General features: G+C 44.6%; 1 long non-coding RNA gene across 1 annotated transcript; it reads right to left on the bottom strand.

Moving 5' to 3' along the window:
• Positions 1-11,314: 11,314 nt before the first annotated feature.
• On the bottom strand, positions 11,315-13,290 carry LOC123050289 (uncharacterized). Its single transcript, XR_006423743.1, has 6 exons — positions 12,674-13,290; positions 12,263-12,325; positions 12,072-12,153; positions 11,931-11,992; positions 11,749-11,846; positions 11,315-11,655 (listed from the first exon to the last, which is right to left on the bottom strand). It is a non-coding gene; the product is annotated as an uncharacterized lncRNA (long non-coding RNA).
• Between the last annotated feature and the right edge of the window lie 297 nt (positions 13,291-13,587).

The raw sequence follows: 13,587 nt of genomic DNA, 5'->3' as shown, positions 1-13,587 counted from the left end.
CGCCCCCATTATTTCCTCTTTCCACCAAGTCCTAGATTCAGGTAACAAATCTTCCCTTACCCCCCACCCCCACCCCTTTCTTCCTTGTTTGAACCAAGTAGTACTAGATTCGAGTGCATGAACTAGTTTTACCTCTTAACAGTAAAAATTTAGGTGGCTTTCGAACATCCGATAGATCCTATCTACGAGGGGGCCTGAGAAATAGTAAAAGATACAAATGCAGCGATGTCAGGAGCTCGGGAAGTAGAGCAAGGCCGGTTTCGAAGGAAGTTATACATGAGGGTCGTCGGGATGTCGCTAGGTGGGCGGCGGGAGGCCGGATCTACCCACACTACGGCAGCGAGGAAGAAGGGGTCGGAGGCCCTCCCTAGCTAGCGGTGCTTGGGTGAGAACGACAAGGCACGCTGATCGGGACGGACCAACAGTGGGTAAGAGCCATCGCCAAGGACGACCGCGTGAACGTTTCACCTTCTCACCTTCCCCGGCGGAGAGGATCCGGCTGGATCTGTGACCAGCGGTGAGCAGAGAGAGAGAGAGTGTGGCCACCGCTGTCGTGTTTAGATCTGGAGAGGACGAGACAGTGTGAAGAGAGCAACACTAGCAAGCAAGTGCGGAGGCTCCTTCCTATATAGTAGAGTACTACTAGTTTTCTTTTGTCTTTAGAAGCCGGCTTGACCTCATCAATGACTGTCGAGAAGTCTTCATGCACGTGCCCCGGAGGCGCAGTTGTCCTCATTTTGATCTGAAGCACTGGATTATAACATATATCACGGAAAAATGCCACATGACAAGAAACCATAACCTCACTGTCCAAAGGAGACAACATGAATCCCGACGGACAAACTAGACGAGGATCAAAGCTCAAATTAAAGATAAACTCATAGAAAAGGGGTCCATCGATAGATTCCCTAATTAACATAGCCGGCTTGACATAGATGGCAGCCGAGTAGTCTTCATGCATGTGGCCCCCATAACTAGCGCCTTGGAGGAACTCAGCTGTTGTTGTTTATCAGTGATCCGAAGCACATGACACCTAATTTTGCGAGATGACAAGAAACCTTTTTTTAAATTTCTCACCAGAACTACAACCTTGTACAACGAAGCCTGCATGATATGTAGACGATAGCCAATCCAGGCGTGTCTGCTGGAGTCTGGTCACATGCATGGACGAACTGATCTTCCGTGTCATGCAGGGATCGTCCAGGCACCAACGTCTGTACAACACTTCTCTTGTACTATCGCTCGTCTCTCTCTTCTATTAACTCACCCGACTTGCGGGGCCGGGGAGTGTGCCTATGGTTGGTTCTCAATTGCGGTCCCACATGTGTGTGCAAACGCAATATGATGCGCGTTCCATTCGGAGAGCGGCGTGCCAGACCGACCGACCGTCTGGGGTGCGACACGAATGCGACGGGCGTGCTGTATACTCCGTACATGTGTACCGCCGTTTTCTTGAGGCTTTGCTCCATGGTGCAATCCATGGATACAAAATTAGTATACTGTACTATTTAAAAGTCGAGGGCGGGGCTTTTCCCGCGCGGTAGGCGGGGCAGTTCCGCCTAGTCTGTTCGACAGAGACGCGAGAAGATGAGGGAGTAGGCTGCTGCAAACGTAGGGCTCTGTGATTTGACAGTGAGTTACTGCTGGACAGGTGGGGCCCGGTGATTTGACTTGCCATTCTCATTTTAACTGCGGCGCTACGACTGGCGTGAGTCTCCCAATTCCTGACCACCTCCATACAGGTGCCTCTCCCGGTGCTCCACCATGTAGAGGCTGGCTCTTGCTTGAGAGCCCACTCCTCCACTTTTTCCTTGCCTCTTTCCCCCACATATGCAAAAATGCCATGTAAAGCGGGCTTATAGCCCACTATTGTACTTGATCCTACATGTGCTAAGCCTGCCACATAGGCATAAAGTCTGATGTGGCAAGTTAATTAAGAAGAGAGAGACTAGTTTGGTGACCCTAGGAAGAAACGGTACTAAGCGCGTGTACCTAGATGAAGCAAACTCAGCAACAAAAAACTAATCATCTATGCATTGGGGACTTGAGTTGCTAAGCCATTTAATGACCATAGCACCTCATCTAAGCACCATTTCATTGGAAGAGGTCACTCCTTGGCAAATGCAATAAATACTACGAAGAAAGAGATAGAGAGAAGTAAAAAAAATACTCTTAGCCAACCTTATAGCTAACCTTGTTGTAGTATGAGTGACTAAGTGATGACTATGTATGACATGCCAACATCAGATAGCCTAATGCACCGTGTTAAATCTCCAAGGGCGCAACCGCGCGAGCAAGGCGATGGTCGTGGTAGGCGCGACCATGATACAGGCTGTTGGCAGCCCTTGGATCTGAGATCGAACAGTTGCATGCTGAGTTGCTGAAAATTTGCAGAATAACCCTCCAGGATAGGATATTTACCCATAGGTCTAGAATCACTCCATGCAACAGTTCGATCTCAGATCCAAGGGCTCTCGGAAGCTTCATATCACCTGTAATTTTCTCGATGCTTGACATGACATCGAAAGCCATTTAATTGGGTGTCGAGTAGACATGACATCTAATTGGGCCCACATAGTACTGTGCATGAATCCATTTATCCACCAGGCAAGCCACTACCCTGCTGTTCGCATGCGCCCCCCACTCGGCATTTGTACAATCGATAAACCGCTCCTAGTCGTCCCATTCTTTCACATTACAGCAGTTCCACTAATCCTAACCCTCCTCCCAAATCCATGGCGTCCCACATCTTCATGGTCGGCAGTGAGTACAAGGTGAGAACCATCACCGCCGATGAGTTCGACGTCATCTACACCCGTTCTTCCGCGACGGTGAAAGGATGCCTTGATCGCTTCAGACGCATGTTCGAAAACACAAATGATGAGTGGGTCGCTGGGCTAGATGTTGAGTACACCACAGTCCTAGGAAAAGAGAAGAATCTAAAGGAGGAAGAGAGGAAGAAGCCCGCTGTGATCCAGGTTTGTGTGCATGACTTATGCTTGGTCTACCACATATGCCATGCCGACGTTGAGTGCGAGGAATTTAAGAAGTTCCTCAAGGGAGGCCGAGTCAAATTCGTTATTGTAGACTTTACGAAAGACATAAGAGTCCTGGAACGGATAGGCCTCGTTGTAGGAAAACCCTTCGACCTCTAGAATAATGGGCTGGTGTCCTCCCGTGATAAGTTCAATGCTAACCCTGGCAGGAGCCATGGTTCATCCTTCGTACGATACACTAAAGAAACCTTCGCACACGTTTCATCGTGCACGGAAGTGGAATGTACTAGATATAGACCACATCCACTACGCTGCAATTGATGGCTACCTTTGTTTCAATATCTACAAGGGTTGGATGAAGAGCAAGAGCCAAGTGTGCGGTTCAAGCAAAGAAGTATCGGCCAAGAGGAAGGGGGACAAGGACGAAGTCGAGGACGTGGACGAGGACTCCGAGTAAGGTGGCAGTGTTGTTGCTCATGGTGGTTCTAATGCAGTGTCTACCGGATTAGTTGCTTAGTTAAATTCTGGTGTGGTTAGTTTTATTTGAGGGGTGTGTTGTGCTGAGCCCCTAGCAGAACTATTTATGTTTCTTCTCGTTACTTTAACTCCTCAGTACATACATACTAGTATTTCTTATAGTTCATCTTTTAGTTGGTATAGTACTACGACTACCACTCGTTTCTTCACATTATATACATACAATATATATGGCCAACATCATATAGCCAGCAATTTAGTTGTCAAAGAATTTCAGGGGGCTTAGTTTTGTCAAAGAATTTCAGGGTGCTTAGTTTTATTTGAGGGGTGTGTTATGCTGGACACCATTATTGTGACTCAAATCTCTTTTGCCATGTTATAATGACATAAATACCGATGGACCAACATGCCAGCTCTCCCTCTATCTCACTACAGTAAAATAAAGTGTGGGGCCTACTTGATCCCAACAGCGTTCTTATTTTCTTGTAAAATTGTTCGCTTGGTTACTCCTGACAAGCGGGGCCACACTTATCATTGTGAGAATCGGCTTATTTTTGTCATGTAACATGGTCAACGGGTTTGACGTGAAAATCACAATGTCTAATGGCATTTTTGAGCAAACATCTAACTTAACGATGGCATTTTTGAGATATCTAATTGCATTTTTGAGGAGGCATCTCACGGACCAATGGCATTTTTGAGTAGTTGTAACTTCTAATGGCAAAACTAAGTAGTGATACACAAACTAGTGGCATAAATAATAAGAACCCAAGAATTAAATAGGTATGCTAATTTCTTTAGTAGAATTTAGCACCCCATTTAAGCATGTACTAGCTTTTTTAATAGTACTATATGCATAATTTGTCGACGAGCGCTCTCTATATGTACCACCTTTTTCTTTAATTTCATCTTGTTAGTTTTGCTCCATGGCGCAATCCATCGATCCTACTACTGTACAAAAGTATACATTTTTTTAAAGGCTAGAGGGCGGGGCAGTCTAATGATGTCTACTATGCAACCTTCTCCTTGTAGACGTTGTTGGGCCTCCAAGTGCAGAGGTTTGTAGGACAGTAGAAAATTTCCCTCAAGTGGATGACCTAAGGTTTATCAATCCGTGGGAGGCGTAGGATGAAGATGGTCTCTCTCAAGCAACCCTGCAACCAAATAACAAAGAGTCTCTTGTGTCCCAACACACCCAATACAATGGTAAATTGTATAGGTGCACTAGTTCGGCGAAGAGATGGTGATACAAGTGCAATATGGATGGTAGATATAGGTTTTTGTAATCTGAAAATGTAAAAACAACAAGGTAACTAATCATAAAAGTGAGCACAAACGATATTGCAATGCTAGGAAACAAGGCCTAGGGTTCATACTTTTACTAGTGCAAGTTGTCTCAACAATAATAACATAATTGGATCATAAAACTATCCCTCAACATGCAACAAAGAGTCACTCCAAAGTCACTAATAGCGGGGAACAAACGAAGAGATTATTGTAGGGTACGAAACCACCTCAAAGTTATCCTTTCTGATCGATCTATTCAAGAGTCCGTAGTAAAATAACACAAATCTATTATTTCCATTCGATCTATCATAGAGTTCGTACTAGAATAACACCTTAAGATACAAATCATCCAAAACCCTAATGTCACCTAGATACTCCAATGTGACCTCAAGTATCCGTGGGTATGATTATACGATATGCATCACACAATCTCAGATTCATCTATTCAAACCAACACAAAGTACTTCAAAGATTGCCCCAAAGTTTCTACCGGAGAGTCAAGACGAAAACGTGTGCCAACCCCTATGCATAGATTCCCAAGGTCACGGAACCCGCAAGTTGATCACCAAAATATACATCAAGTGGATCAATAGAATACCCCATTGTCACCACGGGTATCCCACGCAAGACATACATCAAGTGTTCTCAAATCCTTAAAGACTCAATCCGATAAGATAACTTCAAAGGGAAAACTCAATCCATTACAAGAGAATAGAGGGGGAGAAACATCATAAGATCCAACTATAATAGCAAAGCTCGCGATACATCAAGATTGTATCACCTCAAGGACACGAGAGAGAGAGAGAGATCAAACACATAGCTACTAGTACATACCCTCAGCCCCGAGGGTGAACTACTCCCTCCTCGTCATGGAGAGCGCCGGGATGATGAAGATGGCCACCGGTGAGGGATCCCCCCTCTGGCAGGGTGCCGGAACAGGGTCCCGATTGGTTTTTGGTGGCTACAGAGGCTTGCGGCGGCGGAACTCCCGATCTATTCTGTTCCCCGATGGTTTTAGGGTATATATATATATATATATATATATATATATATATATATATATATATATATATATATATATATATAGGCGAAAGAAGTCGGTCAGGGGAGCCACGAGGGTGGAGGGCGCGCCTGGGAGGGGGGGGGGTAGGCGCGCCCCCTGCCTCGTGCTCTCCTCGTTGATTCCCTGACGTGTACTCCAAGTCCCCTGGATTGCTTCCGTTCCAAAAATAACTCTCCCGAAGGTTTCATTCCGTTTGGACTCCGTTTGATATTCCTTTTCTGCGAAACACTGAAACAAGGGAAAAGCAGAAACTGGCACTGGGCTCTGGGTTAATAGGTTAGTCCCAAAAATAATATATAAGTGTTTAATAAAGCCCATAAACATCCAAAACAGATAATATAATAGCATGGAACAATCAAAAATTATTGATACGTTGGAGACGTATCATCTAGCTAGGTCGGTTTCAAGAGAGGCGAGGGCCTTTGTGATTTGATGTCTCATTACTGCTGGAAGGCAGGGCCTTGTGATTTGACTGTTCGTATAAATGTGCCAACGACCTGAGGAGGAGCAAAGAACCGTGTAGTATACTCAAGTTTTCCACTGGAGTACGACGGAGGAGCACGAAACACGGCAGCCCAGTGCCATATCTCTACTCTCTACTCTTATTATATATTACTAGCAAGAGGCATTGTTCTATTGGCGATAAAGAATGATCTAATTTGCTAGTCATCTCATTTTTAGCATTGTTCTATTCATGCCTCGCAGAGAAGGTGACACATGCGGCGAAACACCCGAAGCAAAAGAAGAAACATAGGAGCAAAAGAAGAAGGAATATTATCACCCCCAAAAAAGAAGAAAGACGCACACACAAGTCTGGGGCGCTGCTCTCACTACATGAAGGGTTGCTGGCCGCGGAGTCGTAACTGCTTCTTCATCGCCTCCACGACCTCCATCCCCTTGCGTGTCTCCTCCGCCATCTTCTTCATTGTGTCCATGACGCGGGATTTCTCGACGTGAGCCTTCATCATCTGTTCCACGGCCGCATTACGTACCTTGACAGCAGCCAGGTACTCGATGCGGAGCTTCGACAACTCCTCCTTCTGTTCCATGACGAGGGCCTGCAGCATCTTCATCGAGGAACTACTATTCTCATGCAGCTTCTTCCAGCCAGCGTTCTCCACCTTCAGCAGGTCGAGCTCGTGGCATAGCTTCGCCTTGTCCTCCTGAAGTTGCAGGATTTCGCCGGTCGCCTTCTTCTCAGAGGTAATGCTCTTCTTCAGCAGCATCACCAAGCCGGTGGTCAACTCCCCCTGCTCATTGAGCTCAGCGGGCATGTCGTCTAGGCTCTCCTTCAGCAGCTCCACCAAGCCATGGATGAACTCCTTCTGCTTATTGAGGTGCTTATTGAGCTGATCGGGCATGCCGTCGAGGGATAACGACTCCAGCGTCGCCAGCTCGGCATGTTCGCCTCCGCGGCTAGGGCGCTCCTGGGAGCCATAGCCTGCCCGCGAGAGATCTTTCGAGGTCTCTGCGTGGCGGTGAGCCCTCTCTTTTTTTCCACAGCCTTGGTTGCCACTCCCTTGTTACGAGTAGTTCTCGACCTAGAGCTCTGCACACCGGCCATGGCAAGGACGGACGAAGAAGGAGGACTTATGAGGAGGAAGGTAGAGTAATTTTCGGTTAGGTAGTTCCCCTTTTTATAACCTAAGTACTAGCACTAGTACTAAAACCTGCATAGTGGGAACACGTCCAGGTTTGGTACGTACTGGCAGGTGTGAGCAGGCTTGCACTTAATTGTAGCACTAGTACTTTGGAATGTGATGGGAACAAGGTAAAGATTAATTGATGGTTTTGGTTTCGAGGCCCGAAACGGCTCCCGATGTGTTTAGTGGAACATAAATTTCAAGTACTCCCGATGAGTTTAGTAGAACATAAATTGTTTAACATAAAAAATGTATCATTAAAAAATAGAATATTTGATGTTTTTAATGATATATTTTTTGTAATGTATGCCTCTTATTAAGTTGGTTAAATTAACGACCTAGGTACACGTGCAAGACTTGTAAACTGAGATAGAGGGAGTACTACACTGCTCAAATGCGGTCGCACAAGTCAGTGATGTAACTGGTCATACATGTCAGACCAAGCCGATGTGTGTCCCTTCGGTGAGACGCGGGTTCGATCGACCGTCTGTTGGTGCGACCGACCGTAAAGTACTTACGCGATGGAGACTTCTGGTTGTGGCTTCGGTTGATTGTCACGACCAAGCATTCTAAAACTAGTGAAAAATCAATTACCATCTTTTTCCAAATGACCAAGTATTTTTTACAGGAAAACAATACTCCCTCCGCTCCTAAATATAGTGCGTATAGTTTTTGGCACGGAAATTAAAGAACACACATGGAGGGAAAATTTCACAAGTTTTGGGCGAGATTACACCTAACTAATTGAAATTAGAAAATAGAGGAGCTTGCCTTGTATAAGAAAATGTAATCAAATCCCTCAAAAAATTATCCAAATGAGCGGTACAATGTAATACACCTTATATTTTGGATTTTTTTCTCAAAAATCTATACACCTTATATCAAGGAACGGAGGGAGCACATATAGATGGAGTGATTGTCAAGGTTGTAAACTGACATGGCGTTGCAAGTTCACTGCAGCAGCAACCGACTAGGTCCCTGCATCGCTAGCGGGGAAGGAGGGCAGCTCACCTCGCCTACGATGCATGCCCAGTGGCGCCGTCGCAACTAGTCCCAGGATTTGGCTTCTCCTACTGCCCATTTGAACAGTTGCACCGGCTGCTCATGCCATTGCGCAGGCATGTGCGTTCTTTCCTCCGCAGTCGACTCCGTGAATATGATCTCTGCCATTATCCCTAGCTCGAAGTCAACGCGACGCTGCCAGATGCTGACATCCCTCAGCATCTCTCCCCTGAGATCGACTTGTGCCTCCGCCTTGTGCTGTGCCAGGCGCAGCTCCTTGGAACTTCTCTCCAATCGATGTGACGCTTCCGCGATCCGATTTGCCCTTGCTGCCCACGACCTTAAACGCAGCCCTGGCATGTCCTCCGGCGCCACCGATCTGTGCAGAGCAATGGATCCCCTCTAAAACACATGTGGGTTTCGCTCAAAGGCGGCAGTGCTGCGGCCCGCAACGAGAGGGGAGCCCGCGGGATCCTGGGATCTAAGGGATTATCCATGGCGGGATCCTCCATGGCGGGATCCGGTGGGCGAGGCGGGAGGCGAGCCTAGGCGCTGGGAGAGCCCTACGAGGCTAAGATAAAGATAGTACTACTCCACTCCGTCCATATTTAAATATAATGGCCACCAACAGTAGCCCTGGCAAAAAATGATCATGCTGCCTGCGTCCTGGTTTATTGGCCCCCTTTTTTTGTGCCACTTTTTATTACATGCATACATATTATGTTACTTACAAATATGGTCAAAAATTGGCACAAAATACGAAGGAGACCAATGGAAGTACTGGCACCCCATGATTTAACTACTCGCATGCGCGCAGTGGAGTAGTAATGTCTTTCTTCCGCCCTCACGTCCACTCAATTTGCATGCTCTGTATTAATTGACCATCAATGAAATGAAGGACTTTACATGCGTCAAATAATCACATGGGGTGGATCTTTGTACAAAAATGCGTTGCCCCGTGTACCCGCATGTGTGCGAGGGAATGAGTGCGTGCGTGGCGTGCGTGCACATCTTCGCTTCGTGCATGTACCGCTAGTGTGGCTCAGAGAGGACAAGTACATTCTTCTGGAAGCAGCAGCACATCACTGTGATCTCCACACAAGGAGGCCGCGACAACGCCTCCACATGTGCCATGTAGCTTCATGAACTGTAAGAGAGACACTATGTAGCGTGCCATTGGAATTCTAATTTACGTGTTTGCACATACTCGAAGTACTAGTAAGGTACACGTGCATTGCAAGCATCAGATTTGGCAACCAAATTATGAATAAATACCACACAATAGCATGTAAGCTCTGAGTCATATATGCCTGATGTAGACCTTTGTTTAATTCTTATAGTTCATCTCATTCAAAATAAATTAGTTTTTATAAGAAAGCTAGGGCCTCTTTGATTCTTAGGATCTCCAAAACGCGGGAATAGGAAAAACATGGGATTAGAGTGGAATGTCGTCTTGAATCCTACAGGATTGTACGAGTGTTTGATTGTGCATAGAAAAAATGTACGATTCTTTCAGAGTGGTTTGAGTGGATGGGATGTTTTCTATGAAATCTAGTGCAAATGAATCCTATAGAAAAATTTCTATGGTTTACAATCCTACGAATCGAACAACCAAGATAGGAAAAATTCCTAAGGATTAGAATCCTCCAAAATTCCTTTGAGAATCCTTTGAATCAAAGAAGCCCTTAATCTATTTTATGATTCATGGAATTGTGCGTTGTAAAGCATAAAGTAAAAACAAATAATGGCAATTCAACTAGAAAAAAAGTTTGGGCAGTTATGATACGGAAGATTCTAGAACAAAGGAGAAGCACTTGTGTTTTGAGGTTTGTGCATTATGCTTAAGTTCAACCATGGAGTCTGCTAGATTGTACATGTGGAAAAATCCGGTGGGGGGCTAGAAGATGGTGCGAGAGGCCAAGTGGAGGGAGACTATGAAGGAGTGCACAAGTGCGAGATCGATATTTGAAGAGAGGGGCGTGAACGTGCGCTGTTGCGTGCAGTGGCGGAGCCATGAAAAATAAATGAGCTAGGGGGCCAAGCATTGCTAATCGTTTACGAGGAGGGCCAATTCATCAACTTAAACCATTTTACCAGCAATTGTCTAATGATCACATTCATATTAGCCTCGATATATAGTGATGCTAGGGGGCGGATGGCCCTTGCTGCCCCTGTCTTCGCCACTGTGCGCGCGTCTGAGAGATGAAGCAGAGGCATGGACGATGAGAGGGGGACGTTGGATATATAATTAACTAGACCGGAAGCGCGCCCTAGCGCGCGGTGCCCACTACAAATGGTGTGACCAAGCGCGCATGCCAGCTGTGTAAGTTTAGCATGTTTAGTTGTACATGTATCTATCCTGACTAAAAATAGCATGAGCTGAGTATTTATCTTTACTAAAAATAGTAGGAGTCAAGCTCAAAGTAAAAGTATACAGCTTGATTGAAAGAAGCAGGGCATATAGTTCAGTGTGATAGAGTGAGATGAATATTGAACAAGTAGCCTAACCAGGACTGCCATTTTCCATATTAAGCATAACATTCAGTGGTAGGTGTTAGTATAAAAGGCTCAGGCATCAAATAGTTTTCATGAAGCATAAGGCACTATTGCAATAGGTGAACGCTCGAATAGATTGCAAAAGGTGAACCCTAATCTATTACAGATTGTGTATGATGAAAATAAGAATTATATGCATCACACACACCCAAGTGAAATACACCAGGACACTATCCTGCCATGGTTTGTGGACGATCAAAATAAAAGACTTATGCAGCATACAACCAAGTAGCAGGCAATAGGATAATAATAACCCACTACAGATTGTGTATGATCAAAATAAGAAGCGTATGCATCACACACGCAAGGGACAAGCAACATGATCATTTTCATAATATCCTTAGGTCTACCTGTGAAATACGGCGGTACATTCATAAGCAACACACGGCTAAACGAATGGAATTCTTAAGCACAGATCCATTACAAACCAATCTCTAACTATAGAGAATGCTTGTTCATAGATAATAAGGTAAGGTCAGCCATGGACGGCAAAATAGAACACTGCATTATAAGTGACAGGGCATAAGAAAAGCGATGGTAGATAGAAGCGGTCTTTCAATCCAACATGCGCCGAAGCACCAATCCATCAAGTCAGTGTTCTCTTGAACACTGCACTGGACATGACATGATTCTGCAGAAACATAATTCCAAAGAGAAATCAAAATGACATATAATAAACTATAAGGAGCAGGTAGTTAGCAAGCAAAGGATCAAATAAACGAACCAAAAGGGTATGTGGCCTAAAGGCACTTGGTCTAGAGCTTGGCTATTTTGCTGTCAGGGGGCACATCAGCTTTCCCTGCCACTTTTTCATTTGCTTTCCTTCAAGAGTAAATAGCATTCAGATGCAAACAGACAACTCTAATGCAACTCGGCGAAAACGTATTTTCAGATGAACGTAAATACCTTAGCTTAGAAGCAACTTCCTCGCTCAAAGCATGGATGTTATCCTCCAGAGGCCCACTTTCCTAGACAGAAGTTTAGAACAATTGGTCATTGACCAACACATGGTTGAGTTTTTTGCGCTAGGCAAGGGAAAAGAAATACCTGGGCGCTATCGTTTGGAAATAAGGGCTTGCGCAGCTGAGTACCGGCCACCTCATGTTTTGTCAGTCCCCTCTTATTGCCACTGCAAATGATGTAATTAGCAAGGTAAAGGCTGCGGTTGTAAAATCATTTGCAAGCAAAGCTTAGACATATTAACTGGAACCATATGGACAACATAGCAGCAGCTCCACCTTTTGTTCACAGAGTTTGGGGAAGCATTAGTTGATTTGCCTTTAGGAGTGCTAGCTAGGGGCCTGGCATACAGCAGGGTGAAGGATGAGTACAGTACACTCACAACAAAGGACAGCAGCTGAGAAGAAAACATTAATCATAGAAGGCCTCAAAATTTAACATGTCCTTTAGGCGAATTTTCTGCTAAATTTAACATTTGCCTCACAATTACATCAGCAATCATAGAAGGCCACTTTTCTTCTAAATTTAACATTTGCCTCACAATTACAGTATACCTACCACTTTTTCCATATAAGTGGTAAATTACGATTTAACATGTCCTGATGTTCCAAGTTAGAAGGCCTCAAAATTTTCATCAGTAGCTTAGCTTTGTTAGAGCGAGTAGAAAGTAGGAAGTAAAATGTACATACTAATAAATGTTCCTTTGATGAAAATGCCCTTCTCCTTTCAGTTCAACTGTACCATGAATCTGGTCAGTCCGCTGAAAATGAAAGCGAACATTTAAAAGGAAAAGGTTTAGAAAAGTTAAACTTCTGTTAAATGGATCAGTTGAAGACAATCAAATTAAAACTTCTGTTATTATCTGCCAAACTCTAAGTTATTCATATTTTGGACCCTAAATATGCAGTAGTTGTTGTCAAGCTTATTCTATCTAAACTCCAAATCTCTATGTTATCTTCAGTATTTGTAAATCAACCCATCACTCTATACTCCAGTGAGCCTGACAATTTGTACTGCCAAATTGATTACTGCCAAATTCAGTGATCCTCTCAATACTGCTAACACTAATATGACAACAACAAATAATTTCTTTGACAGTAATTCAGTTAACACTAATTTAATGTTAACAAATGTGCTCACCAAATGGAGTATAAAATCTTTGAAATCAGCCATGTACTGAACATTTATATGCACATTTATAAATGCTGAAATCTTTGACAACAGCCACTTACTGAAGATTCGTCAGTTAACTCTGATTTCTACTCCCAGCAAATGTGCTCACTAAATGGAGCTAATGCGCTCACAGCAATGATTTTCTTTAACAACAGCAAACAATGACAGCGACAGAGAACATCAATGATTATGTAGGCATTCAGGCCTCTTTGTAACAGGAAGGTACGCTTACTCTGATGAGCTTACGAAGAATGCCTAAACTCGTGTAGTATGCCACAACCCTTGGGTAGAATCCTCTCTCAGCGCCGATGATCTGGGTCAAGCATACCATGGAACCGCCGGACTGCGCATCCCAGAACAACTTCACCATCGCCTTTATTAGCAGCCAAGGTGTGAGTACTCATCTTCAGTTATGCTGAGGCAGTCTTGC

The sequence above is a fragment of the Triticum aestivum genome, chromosome 2D (assembly GCF_018294505.1).
Source record: "Triticum aestivum cultivar Chinese Spring chromosome 2D, IWGSC CS RefSeq v2.1, whole genome shotgun sequence".
In the NCBI taxonomy this organism is placed as follows: domain Eukaryota; kingdom Viridiplantae; phylum Streptophyta; class Magnoliopsida; order Poales; family Poaceae; genus Triticum; species Triticum aestivum.
Note: the sequence above shows the minus strand (reverse complement) of the source record. Positions and strands in the feature narration are given on the sequence as shown.